The sequence below is a fragment of the Trachurus japonicus genome, chromosome 23 (assembly GCF_045865225.1).
Source record: "Trachurus japonicus isolate A0001 chromosome 23, Traja_1.0".
Classification (NCBI taxonomy): Eukaryota; Metazoa; Chordata; class Actinopteri; order Carangiformes; family Carangidae; genus Trachurus; species Trachurus japonicus.
In genome coordinates this window covers 17,429,714-17,446,606 of record NC_140929.1, presented here as the reverse complement: position 1 = coordinate 17,446,606, position 16,893 = coordinate 17,429,714, and the positions used below count along the sequence as shown (strand labels likewise).

The 16,893-nt window shown below is 46.2% G+C and overlaps 1 long non-coding RNA gene across 1 annotated transcript; it reads right to left on the bottom strand.

The window, feature by feature from the left end:
- Positions 1-7,425: 7,425 nt before the first annotated feature.
- Positions 7,426-8,537, bottom strand: LOC146962792 (uncharacterized). Its single transcript, XR_015035100.1, has 5 exons — positions 8,479-8,537; positions 8,280-8,411; positions 8,132-8,209; positions 7,913-8,037; positions 7,426-7,604 (listed from the first exon to the last, which is right to left on the bottom strand). It is a non-coding gene; the product is annotated as an uncharacterized LOC146962792 (long non-coding RNA).
- Between the last annotated feature and the right edge of the window lie 8,356 nt (positions 8,538-16,893).

The following is a 16,893-nucleotide window of genomic DNA, read 5'->3' as shown; positions in this document are numbered from 1 at the left end:
CTGACGGGAGACCGACGCCTGAGCTACGGTAGCTAACAGCTAGCAGCTAGCAGGTTTTTACCGACTTTTCCTCCCTCCCCCCTTTCTTATACACGCACACACAGCCCAGGTTGTCTGTCATATCTGTTGTAAACCTTGTAATAACAGCTTGTTGAGTACAGTTAACACTATTGTTGCTTCGGTTTGAGTGTGGATTAATTGTTAACGGTTTGTTTAATGTGAGTGGTGGTCATCGCGTCCTGATGAGTTGGGTTTTAATAACAGCTGATAACGTAACTGTGTAGATGGCGTGGATTGTGATGAGAAGGTGTTGCACATATTTTAAGACTTATCTGTGCAAACCATTGTGCAAAACCTGTTTGTTGTGACTTTTTGCGTTATAAGATGATTTGCCGAATTCTTCTTCCATCCCTGCAGCCTTTTGTCTCAATGTTAACAATGGCAAAATGTCCAGATATTTTATTAGGCTACTTTATGAAAATAAATGTCTGTGAGTTAAAAAGAAGTGGGCTACGCATTTCTGATTTGATTTGGCTTTTCGTGTATTTGGAGGAGAGACAGAGCGAGAGAGAGAGAGAGGTCCGCTGGGTGAGCTAGATTAACTTTTAACGGGAGAGAGAGCGGCGCACCGCGCTGTCAAAGCTCGTCTCAGCAGAAATGGTGTGTGCTTTCAAGGCAAGGCCATCAAAATGAGAAATATCCATATCCAAACTACATCAGGCAGCAGTCATTTCTGGTCAGAGAGGATGTGGCTGCACTGAGCTGAATAGAGGTTAACTCAGTGTTCGGTACCCAGCATGGCGGCGGCCAGGTGGAACGCACCGTGACGTCACCTACTGATAAGTATCTATAAATGGCCCGGTGGCCTGGGCGTACTTTTCAAACCGTCAGGGCCACCAGAACGCTCCAAACACTGGCCCGGTGGGGCCAGTGAAAATAATGCCTTGAAAAAAATATAACAAGTAAATAAATAAATCTAATTTCACATTAAATCCCTGTGGTTTGAAATGATAACTGTCAAATCGTCTCGGTAATTAGTGCTAAGAGATCCCGACCCGATCAACGACAGAGACATCTACTTTCTGTGCGCAGCCAGCGCTGTGCCCTGGCACGTCAGCACCACCTGCAAGCAGCTGCAGCTGCAGCTCCAGCTCACTCACTGCTGCTGATAGAAGGTCGTCACAAGAACCGATAAAAACCTTTTTCTTAACCATGAAACTTCCCTCCTCCTCAGCGCGTCGGGTCGAGTCCTGTCGGGACCGACGCAAACGTTACACACGGGCCAGAGCTCACGCTGGGGCGCCAGCTGTTCGGTGTGCGCCACAGCGGTGGCACGTCACGTGACATTTAGACCATAATAACAACAACAAAAAAACGTGTGTAAACGCAAAACTGAGCTGAAAATGAAACAATGAGTCAGTTTTGCACCAATCTGTGGAAACAGCCTAAACGTGAATGAATGAATGAGAACAACAGTTATATCACTGAACTACTTGGAGGATAAAAGTAATGACTACATAACTTCATGTTTGTGTTGAGGCATATTTACCATTTTAACTCTGTTTTTACTTCATTGTTAAACCACAGTGGAGGCTAAATATGTGAAACAGTTATTTATTTATTAAATAAAGTAGCCTGATGAATTTAAAAGCACTTTTTTTGACCTTCTTTAATGAAATTGAATGAAAAATATCTGATACAGGATATAAATCCTCAGACTCAAATAAATAACAACATACAAAAATTAAACACAAATATACCAACTCATACATAATCACTAAAATACATATAACAAAATAATCCCCCAAAATCTCAAGAAACTACAAGATCGTGGTATTGAATAAGTATCAAGAATGTTGGAAATTGACTAGTAATGGTATCAGAAAGTTCCAGCCTCGATGGCGAGACCGCAGGAATTGGCTGGGATATGTTGTTTTTTGTTAATATGGGGATCGATACCTATTGTCCTGGGCCAGTGGTTAGAATGGTGGTGCCAGTGATCTTCAAAAGCCACTGGCCCAGAGGGCCTGTGGCAAATTTCTCTTATTGTCTACCCCTGCTTTAGCGGGCTATATAAGCAGATGCACCGCCAGCTGCCCCCTCATTCCACCAAAACTTCAGCGTAAGGCGAAAGAGCGGCAGGGCCCTAAGTAGAGGGCTCCGCCTGTGTTAATATAACTAGGGTTACAATATCGTAACCTTCGTTATATCTCACACAGGCTTCGCCCTCTACTGGACTCTATGGGTACAGTAGGCGAAGTCAGATTTATGTACTCCCTGCCGCGGGAGAGGCTCCGCCCACTGACCACACCAGCTACCGGTTAGGTACCAAGACCCAGTCACCACTTTATTAATCTTAACCACCGTATGGAGTGATAACGGGTCCAACTTCATCCCAGTTAGCAGCACCTGGCTAGGCTGGGTGAAGTTGTGGTCTAACCTCGCAGGGGTCTCAACCCTAGACCTCCTGCGCACCTCATTGACAGTGTCCTAGCAGAGCACAGTCCAATGCAGGTGCATGACACCCTGTGGGGATCAAGTATTTAAAACACTTGACACATCCTTCCTCTCACATGTCCTGTGACCCTACAGTGAGCACAGACCTGGAGAAGGAGCCTGATACATCCAAGAGATAGAACCTTATGAACGGGCAGGGTGAAGACCACGATGCCGCCGTACATATGTCCTCAACACTCGCACCACTGAACAGGGCCGTAGACGTCGCCACACTTCTTGTGGAGTGCGCCCGGACCACAGTGGGCGGCTCTCGACCCGCTTGACTGTAGGCTGAGAGGATGCATTCACACAGCCACCTCGCCAAGCGTTTCTTGGACAGGGCTCTGCCAGCCGTCCCGTCACCATAACACACAAACAACTGGTCGGTGTTCCTGACAGTGGCTGTTCGGTCGACATAGTATGTCAACGCACGCACAGGGCATAGGAGATGCAGTTTCGCCTCCCTCGAATCCTCATGAGGGGGAGGGTGAAAAGCTTCCAACTGGATGATTCTGGACCGAAATGAGCTCCTTATGTTCTTAGGAAGAAAGGAGGGGTTCGGTTTAAGGATGGCACCACTGCAGTCCCCGCGAAGGAGTAAACAACTCGGGTGGACTGACAGGGCACATAATTCGCTCACTCTCTTGGCTGACGTCAGAGCAAGAAGCAACGCTGTCTTGAACGACAACACCTTTAAGGAGGAGCGTTCCAAAGGCTCATAGGGGTTCCTTGTGAGGGCCTCGAGCACCAGTGGCAATTCCCACTGTGGTACAGAAGTGCGTGCCACTGGTCGTAGCCTTCTGACCCCCTGCAGGAACCGTTTTACCAGAGGGTGGGCGAAGACTGGACCTCCGCCCAACCCCTCATGGCATGACGAGATGGCTGCAGCGTAAACCTTAATAGTCGCTTGAGACAGCCCTCTATCAACCAAAAGCTGTAGAAAGTGGGTCCACTTCCCTCTCTTCGCACCAATGCTGGAAACCCAACCACTTAGCCCTGTAACAGGCAATGGTGGATCCAGCCCTAGCCGCTTGGATGGTTTTCACCACCTGCGCAGTCAGCCCAGCCCGCATTAGCCTGTCCCTTTCAGGGGCCAGGCTTGAAGTGGCTGGCCCAGGGTCGGCAGCGCCTGTATCGCGCCTGCCTCCTGTGACAGTGCCCCCCAGAATTGGGGAATGGGCCATGGTGGACCGCCATCATTGTGGTCAGCTCCGCGTACCACGGAGCCGACCGCCGGCCGAGCCACCAGAATGACCCTCAGCCGCTCCACTCTCACTCTCTCCAGTAGCTGGGGGATGAGACGGAGGGGGGGAAGGCATAAAGTAGCCCTCTTGGCCATGGAGCGTGTGCAAACGCGTCCACCCCAAGGGTGGATGGTCTTGCGGGCTCAGGGAGAACCAATGGGGGCAGTGGGTGTTCGACCTGTCGGCAAACAGGTCCACCGATGCCCAGCCGCGTCGCCAGACAGATTTCACTGGGGCACGTGCCCCAGTATTGATCTGCAGTGCCCCAGTAAAAATTTCACCAGTAAAAAATTAACTTCAGAGTTTTAAGTCTACATAGCATAGGCTACGGAATGCGCACACAACTACTTCATATGGTAGCCTAATTTATTCATGTGTAGCGACTTCAGCTGATTTGAAGCCGCTGTCAGACAGAGAGAGAGAGAGAGAGAGAGAGAGAGGCGCTGTGAAGCAGCTGCGTGAGGCACGTAACGTTAGCCGACAACCATAGTGCGAATTACAGGGGGGTTTGGGGGGTTTGACCCCCCCAATTGCGACTTCGACTCCCCTAAAATAGGTACAAATAACAGATAGGGGGGTTGAAACATTTATCTTTCTTATTAGTAATCATAAATACTACAATAAACAGTATTTTCCATAGTTATGCCAGGAAGATGCTTGCAGTAAAATTTCAGACACCCCTAGTGGACTAAACCATTTCATAGGAGTGACTGGCTCACTTCCAAGTCGGCGCGTGCATTAAAAAAAAAAAAGACTTCACGCCATCTCATGGAGCGCTGTAAATTAATGTAAGAAGCTATTTAATACACATACTGACTAACTTTAAGAGTTTCAGAATTATATTGTGTCAGGTGTCTACAGTTCATCTTGTACATGCCTCCTACCTTTTTTTTCTTTCTTTTTTGCTAGGAACACCTGGCCTTTTACCTGCTCGTCCTTCTTTGGCGTCTTTATGTTGATTTGCATATTGCTGCTTCCTCTGACTCTTTAACGTCACTATTCCTTACCACGCCGCCTGTCAGTCCGTTTGATTTTTCTTATTAGAAATCGATCCATTTTGTGCCCTGTGCAGTCACTCTGGTTAGCGGAGCTATAGTAACCTGCAAGCTGCACTGCCGTCAGGTTGTAAACAAAGCCGCATGCTGCGTTGCCAGGTTTGACATTTCCCCCCTTTTGGAAACAACATAATTTAAGTTAATGAGTTTAATGTAGATGTTTGCGTGTTTGTAGTGCAGTGTTGGGCTATTTGTGTAGCCTATATGTAGCACATAAAAAAAAGTTTTATCATTTCATTTTAATAGTCTTTGAGTGGTGGTTTAGTTGGGCTTTTATCTTTTTAATAGGCCTAAAAAAAAAAGAAGAAAAAAAGAATTGGTGACCTCAAAATCAAACTTTGTGAGCTGTTTTCTTAAAATACTCTAATATGTTTCTCACTTCTGAATCAATGGTAAAGATGAGATTCACCATAGCTCTGGCTTTTGGGCCTATAGATAGAGTCCTATCTTATCCTTAGTTCCAATATTGGGACCAGTACAGGATGTGAATCTGTCTGGATTAGAGCATGTATGGTAACACATCTGCCATCATCTTTGCTATGTAGATAGTGTGTTTGGTTCTAGTTCAGCATTTTGTGGCTCTGTGTTTGAACAGAAATGAGGGTGTGTGGGGGTCTCACTTGCTGGCAGTTTAGATCTAGAATATTTTGTTGGTGACTGCAAAAGTTGTTTCTGTGGTACATTATGTGCCACATGAACTGTAAAATTGTGTAAAATTTGGTTTATCATCATCTACAGACTGTAGACATGTATAGTTTAAAGCACTATTTATGTTTTTTTATGATAAATAAGTGCTAAAAATGTTTTTGCTCGTGCACTTTGCGCGCTCACATGAATTCTTTGTGCCCCAGGTGTGCCCCAGTACAGTATTAGGTCTAGTGACGCCCCTGCCGATGCCCTCCCGAATCGTGTCCAGATCTGCTGTACCACTTCTGGTTGCAGTCTCCACTCGTCTTCCAGGGGGCCGCCCCTTGACATGAGGTCGGCCCCCCTGTTCTCGATTCCTGGAACGTGGAGGGCTCTCAGAGTTTGCAGGTGCTCTGAAGCCCATGACCACAGGTTCTCTGCCATTGCTAACAGGGCAGCGGAATGTACACCGCCCTGTCTGTTGATGTAAGCGACTGTGGTGCGATTGTCGGTCCTCACCAACACGTGTCTTCCCCTTAACAGGTGACTGAAGTGTTGGAGAACCAGGAACACTGCCTGTAACTCGAGGAGGTTGATGTGACGGTCCTCCCCCGGAGGCCACACAACACCTCGCCCTCCCCAGGCAGGTGCCTCCCGGTGTACGAGGTCACTCATCCTAGTGGTGTCCCGGTCAACAAATGTCGTGGGGACCCCCAGTACTGCAGGTTGCCCCGCACTGTTGGAGGGACCGTCAGCAGCCGAAACTTCTGCCTCTTGAGGTCTAAGCGTAGGCTGGTGAACCATCTCTGCAAGCGACGCATGTGCAGCAGTCCTAGTGGAACCACCGGGTGAGCTGCTGCCATGTGCCCCAGTGCTTGCATGACGGTCGAGGCTGTGACACGTGGACCCTGTTGCAGCTTGAGAACCTCTTGCTGTAGGGCCGTCCGTCTGGACTCCGACAGAGTGGCTCTCAGGCTGACAGAGTCGAGCACAATCCCCAAGTATTTGGCCCGCTGGCTTGGTTGGGGGTTGCTCTTCTTCCAGTTGATGGCAAATCCCAACTTGGTCAGGTTGTGAAAAATGGCCCATTGTTTGGACCTGGCCATCACGATGAGGTCGTCCAGATAAAAGAAGACCCTCATCCCCTGGCTGCGCAGCGGCTGTAGCGCTGCGTCCACACATTTGCTGAACGTACGAGGGGCCAGGGAATAGCCAAATGGCAGCCTGTTGTATTCGTAGGCTGTTCCCTGGAATGCAAAACGCAGGAACTTCCTGTGTTTTGGCGCCACCTCGACGTGAAAATAAGCGTCCTTCAAGTCGATGGTTGAGAACCAATCGCCTGCTTGGACGAGTTCCAGCAGCCTCCTTGTGGTTAGCATGCGGAACGTTTTGCGACCGATACGTGTGTTCAGGGCACGGAGGTCCAGGATGGGTCTGTAGCCACCTGTCTTTTTGGGAACCAAAAAGTATGGGGAGTAAAAACCTCGTTTCTTGTCGAGAAGAGGGACAATTGACACGGCCTGTTTTGATAGCAGGTCCTGAATTTCCCCCTCGAGGAACTCTATCTCTTGTTGAGAGGATAGATTCATCTCTTGTATGCCCCTGAACGCTGGGGGGAGCCCGCAGAACTGGAGAGAATATCCTAGTCTGAGGGTCCTGTCCAGCCAGTCTGTCAGTACACAGCTGCTCTGCCATGTGTGGCAATGCTACGAAAGAAAAACCTTGAGAAAGAGCCAACAACGCCACCTAGGGGAATTCCACCCCCAGGAATTCTAAACCTATAGCTACAATTCTATAACACCAAAGGACACGCAGGTTTAACAGACACTGGCTCAGACGTGATTCCAAAAAAGTACAAGTTTTTATTATTAACTATTGTTTTTCTTTTTCTTTTTGCAGAGTACAGGTTCACAATAAAATCAATGGACAAAACAATATTGTACAATATATAATAGGGCCATATAAAAGCGTTGCTTAGGTTGTCAATAAAGTGCTAGGGTACAGGGCTGGGGGCTCACCGGCGAAGATGACTGCTGAGGGAGAGGGGAAGGGTCCTTATGCTACACCACACGTGAAAACCACACAAATTGTTCACCACAAAGTGCACTACTGTACAGGAAAGTGAGGGGAACCGCCACCACCGGGATCAGCCAGTCTCTTGCACCAGTGGCTCCGCCAGCACCTGTCCAAAAGAGAGAGACAACTATTAGGCCAGGCAATAAAAGATGGGGAACCTGCACAATACAATATACACACACACACAAGCTCTTTAGGCTCCACTCACACCAACACACTCACACAAACCCCTGATTTGATTAATTCAGAAATTAAACAAAAGAAACAAAAACTTTACAGATCCAGAAAGGGGGTTCACTGCAGGCAAAAGGCCTGCACACACACACACACACTCAGAAAAACAAAAAGAAAACAATACAATAAAATACTAAATAACAAAAGAAACTTTGAAAAATAATGAATAATCAAAATAACCCAGACAGAACAGCAGTAGGACGCCCATACGAGGCGTAGGGGCCCGCGTCAGCTGATAGTTGGCGGGGCGTGGAGGCTTCAGGGCTCCGACACAGGAGGACACACACAGCAACAGGCAGCTTTAACTGTTAACAATCAGAGGTGCAAGGTCATGGTTAATAGCAGCTAGAAAAAGGCACATGTACCACAAGCACAAAAAAAACAAATGAGACGGCCTACCGTAGGAACTGAATGCTGTGTACAAAGCCAACTTCAAGGCCACGCTTGGCTCACCTCCGACTTCGGTCGGCAAAACCACTGCAAAGTCAATAATTTATCAGCCATGCTACTACACAAATGCGCCGTGCAATGCAACCAACAAACATACCTCAATTTAACCAAGGAAGCGAACGCCGTGCTGCTCACAGAACGCTGTGTGGCTCACGGGGCTGCGCGCACACACACACTGCCAGGACAACTCTCCCCTCACTCAATCTCCAGCCAGAAGACAGGCCGACCGCTGCAAACAGAGCCTGTCAGCTACCATACAATTACACGCCAAGAACCAATGCTGTTGCAAAACTTACCTGAGGGTATGAAAATGCACTGGCCTGTTGCCTTGCTGCACGAACGCCACCACAGCCACAATACAAAACGGGGGTACTACACCCCAAATACAAAAAAAAGGGGAAGCCCGACACACTCTGCTGCAGTCGTCATGACTTACGGGGAGTCGAGCTTGATAGAAGCGGCGCCAAACACCATCGAGCCATCGGAGAGGGAGAGTTCATCCTCCTCGTCTCGTAGCGGCGGCGAGTCTACAGCAGAGGCTGAGGCGGGTCTAGGCGGCGAAGCTTCATCAGGCGACGTGGAGGTGGTGTACGCTGGAGCGGCATCCTCCTCCTGCCGTCGCTGCTCCAGCCCGGCGGTGGCGCGCTTCCTCCCGAGACACTCGAAGCAGAGAAGATGTGGGTCTGCCGGGGCGATGATGCCGTTAGGGCAGGCCGGCAGAGGCGTTGTTCCTGAAGCGGCGACTCCATCCTTGGAGCTAGTGTGACAGTGGGCACTCGCCGACGCTGAAAGTAAAAGGAATGAGGGCAGCTGGCGGTGCATCTGCTTATATAGCCCGCTAAAGGGCGGGAAAGGTAGGCACGCCATACTGGCCGGCTACGTACATGCAAATTTCAGTGGGCCATCGCGCGTACGCGATTGGAGGAGAGATACCCATAGAGTCCAGTAGAGGGCGAAGCCTGTGTGAGATATAACATTTTGTTTTGAGTCCGTCCACCTCACACACCTTGTGCGCGTTGAAAGTACAGTAAATTATCGGCCCAAGACCGGAGTCAACAACATGTTGTTGTCAAGGTAACGTGTCGTGAGAGTGTGTAAGTGCTGTTCCATTCATATTTACAGCATCTGGACCCTCACAGACTCTCACACTCTGTCACTTAGAGCTGACGTCACTTTAGTCAGTGAGGGTTCAGGGCTTGAGTCTTTAGGGGGCGGATTGGAATTGGGGGAGAGTCTCGCTTGTGTTTGATTGCACCACCTGTGTCTCCTTTCCTTGGGAATTTAACCTCAGTTTTTTCCATTGTCCTTTGTCGGTTCGTCTGCATCGATGCCCTGTGTTCATACCCAACATTCATCCCATGTTCCTCAGCGTTGCATCTATTTTTCTTTCTGCGTGTTCTTTGTGTTTCCCTGTGAGTTTAATATATACATTTTTTTTTATCCACTCATGCTCACACACATGCAATGCATCCACGAACACAAACATAGGCCTACACACAGTGGTGTAGTGGGGATTTTTTTACTGGGTGGACGTCATTGAAATAAATATGTCTGGGACGACAAAATCGTGGCAAAATCGTACAATGTAAGCCCGCCTTAAGTGCTTCTTCTTTTTTTTTGACATTCCCTCTCTGCTCTTCCTCTTCTCTTTTCTTTTGGATCCATTGCCATCCTCCCTGCCAGTTCGGCTCTCTGCTGCTCCGCCCCAGTGTGCTATGCTCGTCTTGATTATTCTAAAAAAAAACTTGATGACTGCCATTTTGACCACCTACAATATGGTTTATATATCATATCGTATTGTTTTCTCTGTGGGCGGTCCCAGTGCCAGACAGGCCAATCAGTTGCACCAATGTAGTGCACCGCCATAAATAAATATAGCCTTCTTTTTTTTTGGACAGGCCTAGGCCACCAGGATTGTCCCACCCCTCAAATTCTGCATTTCAGTCCAGTTCCTTCTAATCTGACCTTCCATTTTTGCATGTAAACACACAGCTGCAGATTTAAGAAAGTAAAGCTGTACTATCTCTAATGGCTGCGTATGATAATGTTGGTTGCCAGACTAAGTGGATTTGATTGGTCTCTCAACCGTATATTTTCACTGGTGAAGTTGCCCCTGATTGTTCACCAGTGATTTGGCAGTGATTTACTCTTAGAACCACTTCAAACCCTGTTTAAAGGAAATTGCAACTCTATTACCATTGCAAGGACAAATGGAAAAGAGACCAGAGGAAAAATTAACATAAGGTGCAGTATACTCTACAGGTCTAGGTGCTCAGTTGGGTTGAGACTGTGACTGTGAAGGCCATGGTGAATACAGTAGCGTGTTCACAATAGATTCTATCAGCATAGTCTTATCAGTGTGCAGTGGTCGTTCTTCTCAATCTATTACACGGTATACAAAGTAGAGCCGTACTGGTTTCTTTCAAAAGTAAAAGTTAAACCAATGCCGAGGAATGTCACATAGAAAGTGACAGTAGGTGTGTGAAAGTGACAAGAGAAACTACTGTAATGAGACGGACTGAGGAAGAGGAAGAGAGGGGAAAACAGAGATGGACTTGTCAGCTGTGTTGCCCTGGCAACTGCAGCCAGGAAACAGTGGGAGTGTTTTATTGTCATGTTTCTTTCTCTTGTATTTGATTTTTTTTGTGGTTTTCCTGGCACGGGTTGAGTGGATGATCCAGGATGTGACATCAGGTCCTCACTGTCTAATGTGTGTGTGTGCAAACAATCTGCCAGGTGGCTTACAAGCAGCGCTCGTTATCTGAAACACAGAACAAAGCAGCTGGAGCCTTGACATTTAAAGGAGGCGGGTTTCTGGCACGTGGATGATAACCATCTGTAGCGTGCAGGTTACGACAGGCAGAAAACATGTGTTGGACACCTGGCTCTGACTTCTATTATTGCTATTGATTTAAATTTTCCTTAAAACTCAATTTTTATCTGAGAGCTTTTCCCTTTTTTAATTTAACTTTATTTAATAGTATTTGTTGTCATTTTTATTGATTCTCACTTCGTTGTACAGCTTTTTGTAACATGTTTTGAAAGGTGCTATATAAATAAAGTTTGTTATTATTATTATTGTCTAACTCTTTACAAAAGTGCATCTAAGTGCATCATATTATATAGAGACAGAGAGGAAAATTTAATGTCTTAAATAAAAAACAAAACATACAAGAATATGGGATATAATAAACATTAAATAGTGGTTAAAAAATTAATTAAGGAACATAAAGTTATAAAGATGGGTATCAATCAAATACTTGAAGGTAGAGCCTGTAGGATTTTCCTGAAAAAAAAAGACTTGTTGGCTGACTGCGCCAGCTCCTCGACAGCTTGGCTCAGGTGGCTTGGTGGCACAGCTAGCCCGGCAGTGGCTCAGCCCGGGTGGAGCCCCGAACTGCCCACGGCTCGGTGACTTGGCCCAGGTGGCTTGGTGGCTTGGCTGGTCTTGTCTAGCCCCGCAGCAGCTCGGCAACTCGACAGCAGAAGGAACAGGACTGGGTTGTAGAGTTTAGTTTTCTGCAGATGAATCTTTGCTTGTGATGGCTTGGGGAGACTGTAGCATTATATGCTTCATATGATGAGAAGTGTGCAATGTGCACTGGCTATTCACCAGCTATTTCCTCAAATTGATGTTGAAACCCGGTGAGACTTCCTTCTTATAAAATAGACCATGCCTTTTTTGTGCAGCAGGTTATTATGAACACAGGAGGTTGATGTCTGATTCCCATATAAAAGTAGTAGCTTATATTGCAGCCATGGCAACAAAGACTGACTAATGTAGATAAGACACTTTCCCTATGTTAACCCAAACCACCATATTTTCCTAACCAAGTCATGACTATTGTTATAGTAATCATGGCAACTAAAATGGAGATTAATCGCTCAGGCAAAAAATCGCTGGGGCTCCGAGCGACAGAGCGATTTTTCATTGTGTCGCTCGAGATGAGAAATCTATGCGTAACTATGACAACTACTGAAATCATGGAAACGTAATACAACTCCACTGGTCCGGCAGAGCAAAGCTGGCTAGACGTTGTACGGCGCTTGTGGGACTTCCACAACAGGTAAACGGCGGCAGTAGGTATGTCAGCCATGCTGGACCAATCCACCTTTTTACGAATGTCAAAAACATAAGCCGGGGGGGTGGGGCAGTGCGTGGGGCAGTGCGTGGCGCAGTGGGTAAAGCGACCGCCCCATGTTGAGGCCACAGTCCTCACCGCAGGCGGCCCCGGTTCGAATCCTGTGTCGGGCAGCCCCTTCCTGCATGTCATTCCCCCTCTCTCTGCCTCCCCCTTTCCTGTCTATCTCTACTGTGTTCTATCGAATAAAGGCAAAAAGCCAAAAAATGAACTTAAAAAAAAAAGATCATAAGCCAGTTTTGCTCTTCCGGTAAATGCATGGATTTTTTTCATCACACCAGCTTTTAACAATGGGTATCAGACATCTGTGTTAAAAGCCAGCGTTAATAGATCCATGCGTTTACCGCAACTATGACAACGACTGAAAACCATTGAAACGTAACATACAATTTCACCAAAACCGGCTTCCGGTTTTGACCATAGATCACGTTCAGAAACTTGTGGATACAAATGGGAAGAAAAGAGCGACTCCAAACAAGGTGAAATTCACTGGAATCGCTTGAATGACGTCATCAGAGCGATCTGTTGAATTGTGCCAAACTGAGCGACTGCAGCTGAGTGACAGAGCAATTTCTTTGGAGCGACACAAGCGACAGCGACAAAAATAAAAGGTCCGGTGTGAACACACCTTAAGACTAAATTAAATTTTAAATCTGTATTCTTTTTTTTAACCAGCTCCTGTCTAGCTACTAAAGCTGTAAAACTTTGTCTGCTGCATTAACATTGTGTAGAGTGTTCTTTTTCTCTTTCTTTTTAAATTTTTAAAAATGTATTATTATTTTTTTTTTTTTTGCTGGGTCAGCTTCCAGAAGAGGCTGGTAAAAGACTGATGAAAGGATTGAGACTGAACAAAAACATTATACTTGTTGTTAAATAAAAAAAAAAAACTGACATGAAAATGCTGAAATTTTTTTTAGGTCGTAATTCTGTGAATACTCAGAATACTCACATTACCCATGGCCATTATTAGTTTTTAGACAAAACAAACAAAATAATAATTGCATCTATCTGGTTTTACCACAGTATCACTTTTCAACAGACTAGAAAAAAGAAAAAGAAAAGTGACAATGATGTCCATTCAATATAAAAATTCCCACTAGTTTCCAGTGGTGGAAAATCGAGTCCATGTCTTTTCTGTCTAGTACTCACTGTCCTGCCACACCTCAGCCCAACTGCACTGATTTCACAGTGCCGAGCTGCCAAAATGCAGGATATGAGGAAATGTTAGGTATTATCCTCTGACAGCCTTACGTAACTCCTGGGCGTGTGTCAAGGATAATCCTCTTAGGGAGGAGAAGAGCTGCCTTAATAGGAAACAAAACATAGTTTGTCTCCTCTGTCCCCCCGCTTTTAATAATCAAAATGGAGTTTGAGTGGAGGCCACAACACCAGAGTAATCCACGCTGAAGGACAAGCCTCAGCACTCTGTAATTATTTTTCTGTTCAAAATGACCAGACAGTGATAGGCACCAGATAAACAGATGCGTTTGGGTATTAAAATGCATTTGCAGGGGTGTCCAATGCCAGTCACAGAAAATCAAAAGGTCTAAGGGTTGTAGGAGGTGATGGAAATTAATTTATGTGCTGGAATATTAAATATAGACTGTAATATTAAACTGCATTTGAACAAGCTCATAAAAGTGTCTTTAAGTCAGGTCTGTGCTCGCATCATAAATTACAGTTAATAAGGATGACTGTAAAGGCCTACTTATAAGAGACAAAGACATGTGGATGTTTAAGGATGAACACAACTGTGAACCCGTCTCCTTACCCATCTCTCCTGTCATATGAGAAGAAACTGAAACTGAGTGTGGGAGTGATTCAGTTCAGTTCAGCAATAAATATAAAATGTAAATAGGTACTTGTTTTAATAGAAGCTGAAGTGAGAGACAGCCATTTAAATGCTCGTATACATTCAGAAATGTGAAAAATCCCTCCAGTTATTAGGCCAAAGTGATGAATACACCTGCTTCAGTGTAACTCAGCGCTCTGCTGCTCTCTGGTGGTGTCAGGATGAATCTTTCTTTTTGTCACCTGGGGAGTTTTCATTCAACAATACTGCAGTACATCCAGAACAGCACTGCCAGTATCCTGATGAGGGTGCGCACTATTAGGACTGCCAACGTGTTAACGGTTGTGCATAATTACTTTATTACTTTATTAACTGTCTGTCTGTATGTCTGTCCATCCATCCATCCATCCATCCAAATCTTGTTCTTTTGGCTGCTACTGTGTATCTTTGTACAAAGCAGCACCAAAAAACAAGGTATCCATGTAAACTAAAAACAGTAGGATTTAGACATTCCAAAAAAAAATTATAGTATGATATCATTTTTTAAACTAATGATACATTTCCAAATGCAATCAAATATTTCTCAGGTATTTTCAATACTTTACAGTAATTTCGAATGAAAGACACTAAGGATTTGAGTCTTGTCTGGGAATTCAGAAAAAAACAAAGAAAAAATGGCAAAAAGCTACCTTCCGATTGGCTGATCCTCTGTTATTGATATTCAAACAAGCGTCCCACGTGGCAGGCAAGAATTCTACCACTGAACCACCAATGCTTATGTGGCCCTCATTCCTACCACTTTGCCGTCACAACCCACAGACACCTCATGGACTGGCTTTTACGGGCTCATGTCCGTTTCTTCCAAACAGATATCGCTCAGCTGGGAAAGGATGTTGCTTTTGTTTCTTCCAGGATGTCTTGCAGGCTACAAGGTACGCGTCCCAGCCAGGCATTTAAAGCTGGCCTGTGGAGTTTATACATATAAAACAATGTCCGTTACATTGCAGCCACTGCCAAACGACTTATTAGGATGATCATTGAACGCATCTCCACCACAGTCCCTGGTTTACCCAGGAGCGCAATTGCCTCTGAGGAGCGACTTTCCCGCGCTGTCGCACAGGGAATTACGCATGCAACGCAACACGTTCGGATTTGACGTAGCCTAGGGTTTAGAGCGCTGGTAAACATAAGAGAAGAACATGTTATCTTATTTTTGTCTAGTCTGATATGCAGCCGGTGGAAGCACTGACACTGCAGCCACCGGAGCGGAGGAGACCCGACGGCGGATTCGTCCCGCCCACCTCCCCCCCCGACACGCACCGCACCGTAACTGGAGAGATCCGCCTGGAGAGATCCGCCCGGTGAGCGCGTTCAGAGTCGACCACCGTACCCCCCCTCTCGCTGACTTCCGCGGTCCTGGACTGCACAGGTACCAGGAGACCAAGACCCCCTGTCATGTCGGTCCTCCACCCTCTCTGATCCGCCGCTAGTTGCAAGAGCCCCGCGGAGCCCAGTCTCTCCCTCCTCTCCCACACTTCAGCACCTGTCCTGGGCTACAGCTTGGCTCGCTCCGCCGTCCTTTACTTTTGAAGTAGCTATAACTAATAATAATGCAACGTATAGCCTAACTATACACGCGTATGAGTGATCAGAACAGTAAATTGTTTACACTACTTTTAAAAGGAGTAAAGTCATTTAAAACGAGGAGCGAGCCGAGCCGACACGGTGCAGCCCAGGACAGGTGCTGAAGTGTGTATGAGAGGAGTGGACAGGCCGGGCAGGAGCAATACAGAGGCGTCTCGTCGGTCCTCGGCCGTCTTTAATGTCCCGAGACACCTCTTTCAATCCGTTTAAGGTTATTTGTTTGTGTTTAGGGAGGCTATATTTGCTTAGAATATTTTTTGGCAACCAGAAAAGCAATGTTTGACCCGGCGTGGCGGCGCCATCACACTCGCTCGCAAAAAAAAAAAAAAAGACAAGAAAAAAGGAAAGAAAAAGCGCACTTACACACATTTTGGAGGAGGGAAGCGCGTCACAGCATCATTTTTATTAAATCATAGTTTTCTCTAAATTAAGACAGTGTGCGGGACTATTTTTCACCCAGCCCCCCCAAAATGTAGGCCTATGTATAAAAATATGAAAATAAATTGCGTGTAGGCCTAGATATCGTTTAGGGATTTTTTTTACTAAACGTTTACAGTTTAATTCCGTGTAAACGTTTACACATGTACAAGGTCACACCCCTAAAAAAATGCCAAAGCTGAATGACCACAACTTTTTTTTCCTCTTCCTACTTCGCCAGTCACCTGGTTGCCTGGTTACCTGCACTTACCGTTCGGGGAGGGAGGGAGGGAAGGGGGGGTTCAACGTCATCGAACGGCGCAGACTGACTGTTGCAGTAGCCTACTCGAAAAAAAACACGGCTGATGGCTCGTAATGAGCAAAACTCCACAGGGCAGCTTTAAACATAGATGTCATACCAAAGCAAACAAATCTCCTGACTGCCAAAGCAACACGCTGTCTCAGGTGATTCCAACAACTCCTAACGCCTGTCCAAGCTACAATCAGGAGTGCAAACAAACCCTGTGTGTAGTCAGCGGGAGCTGTTTTTCATGTATACTTGATGTGTGGGAATGACAGTACAGATTATTGACATTTTAGGCAAGCAGGAACAAGGAAAAAGTCTGTAATTGTGATTGTGCTGCTCTTTGTGACATTCTTACATTACCACTGTGTCATTGCCGCAGAACAGGCCAAACCTCTGAAAGATAATTTGC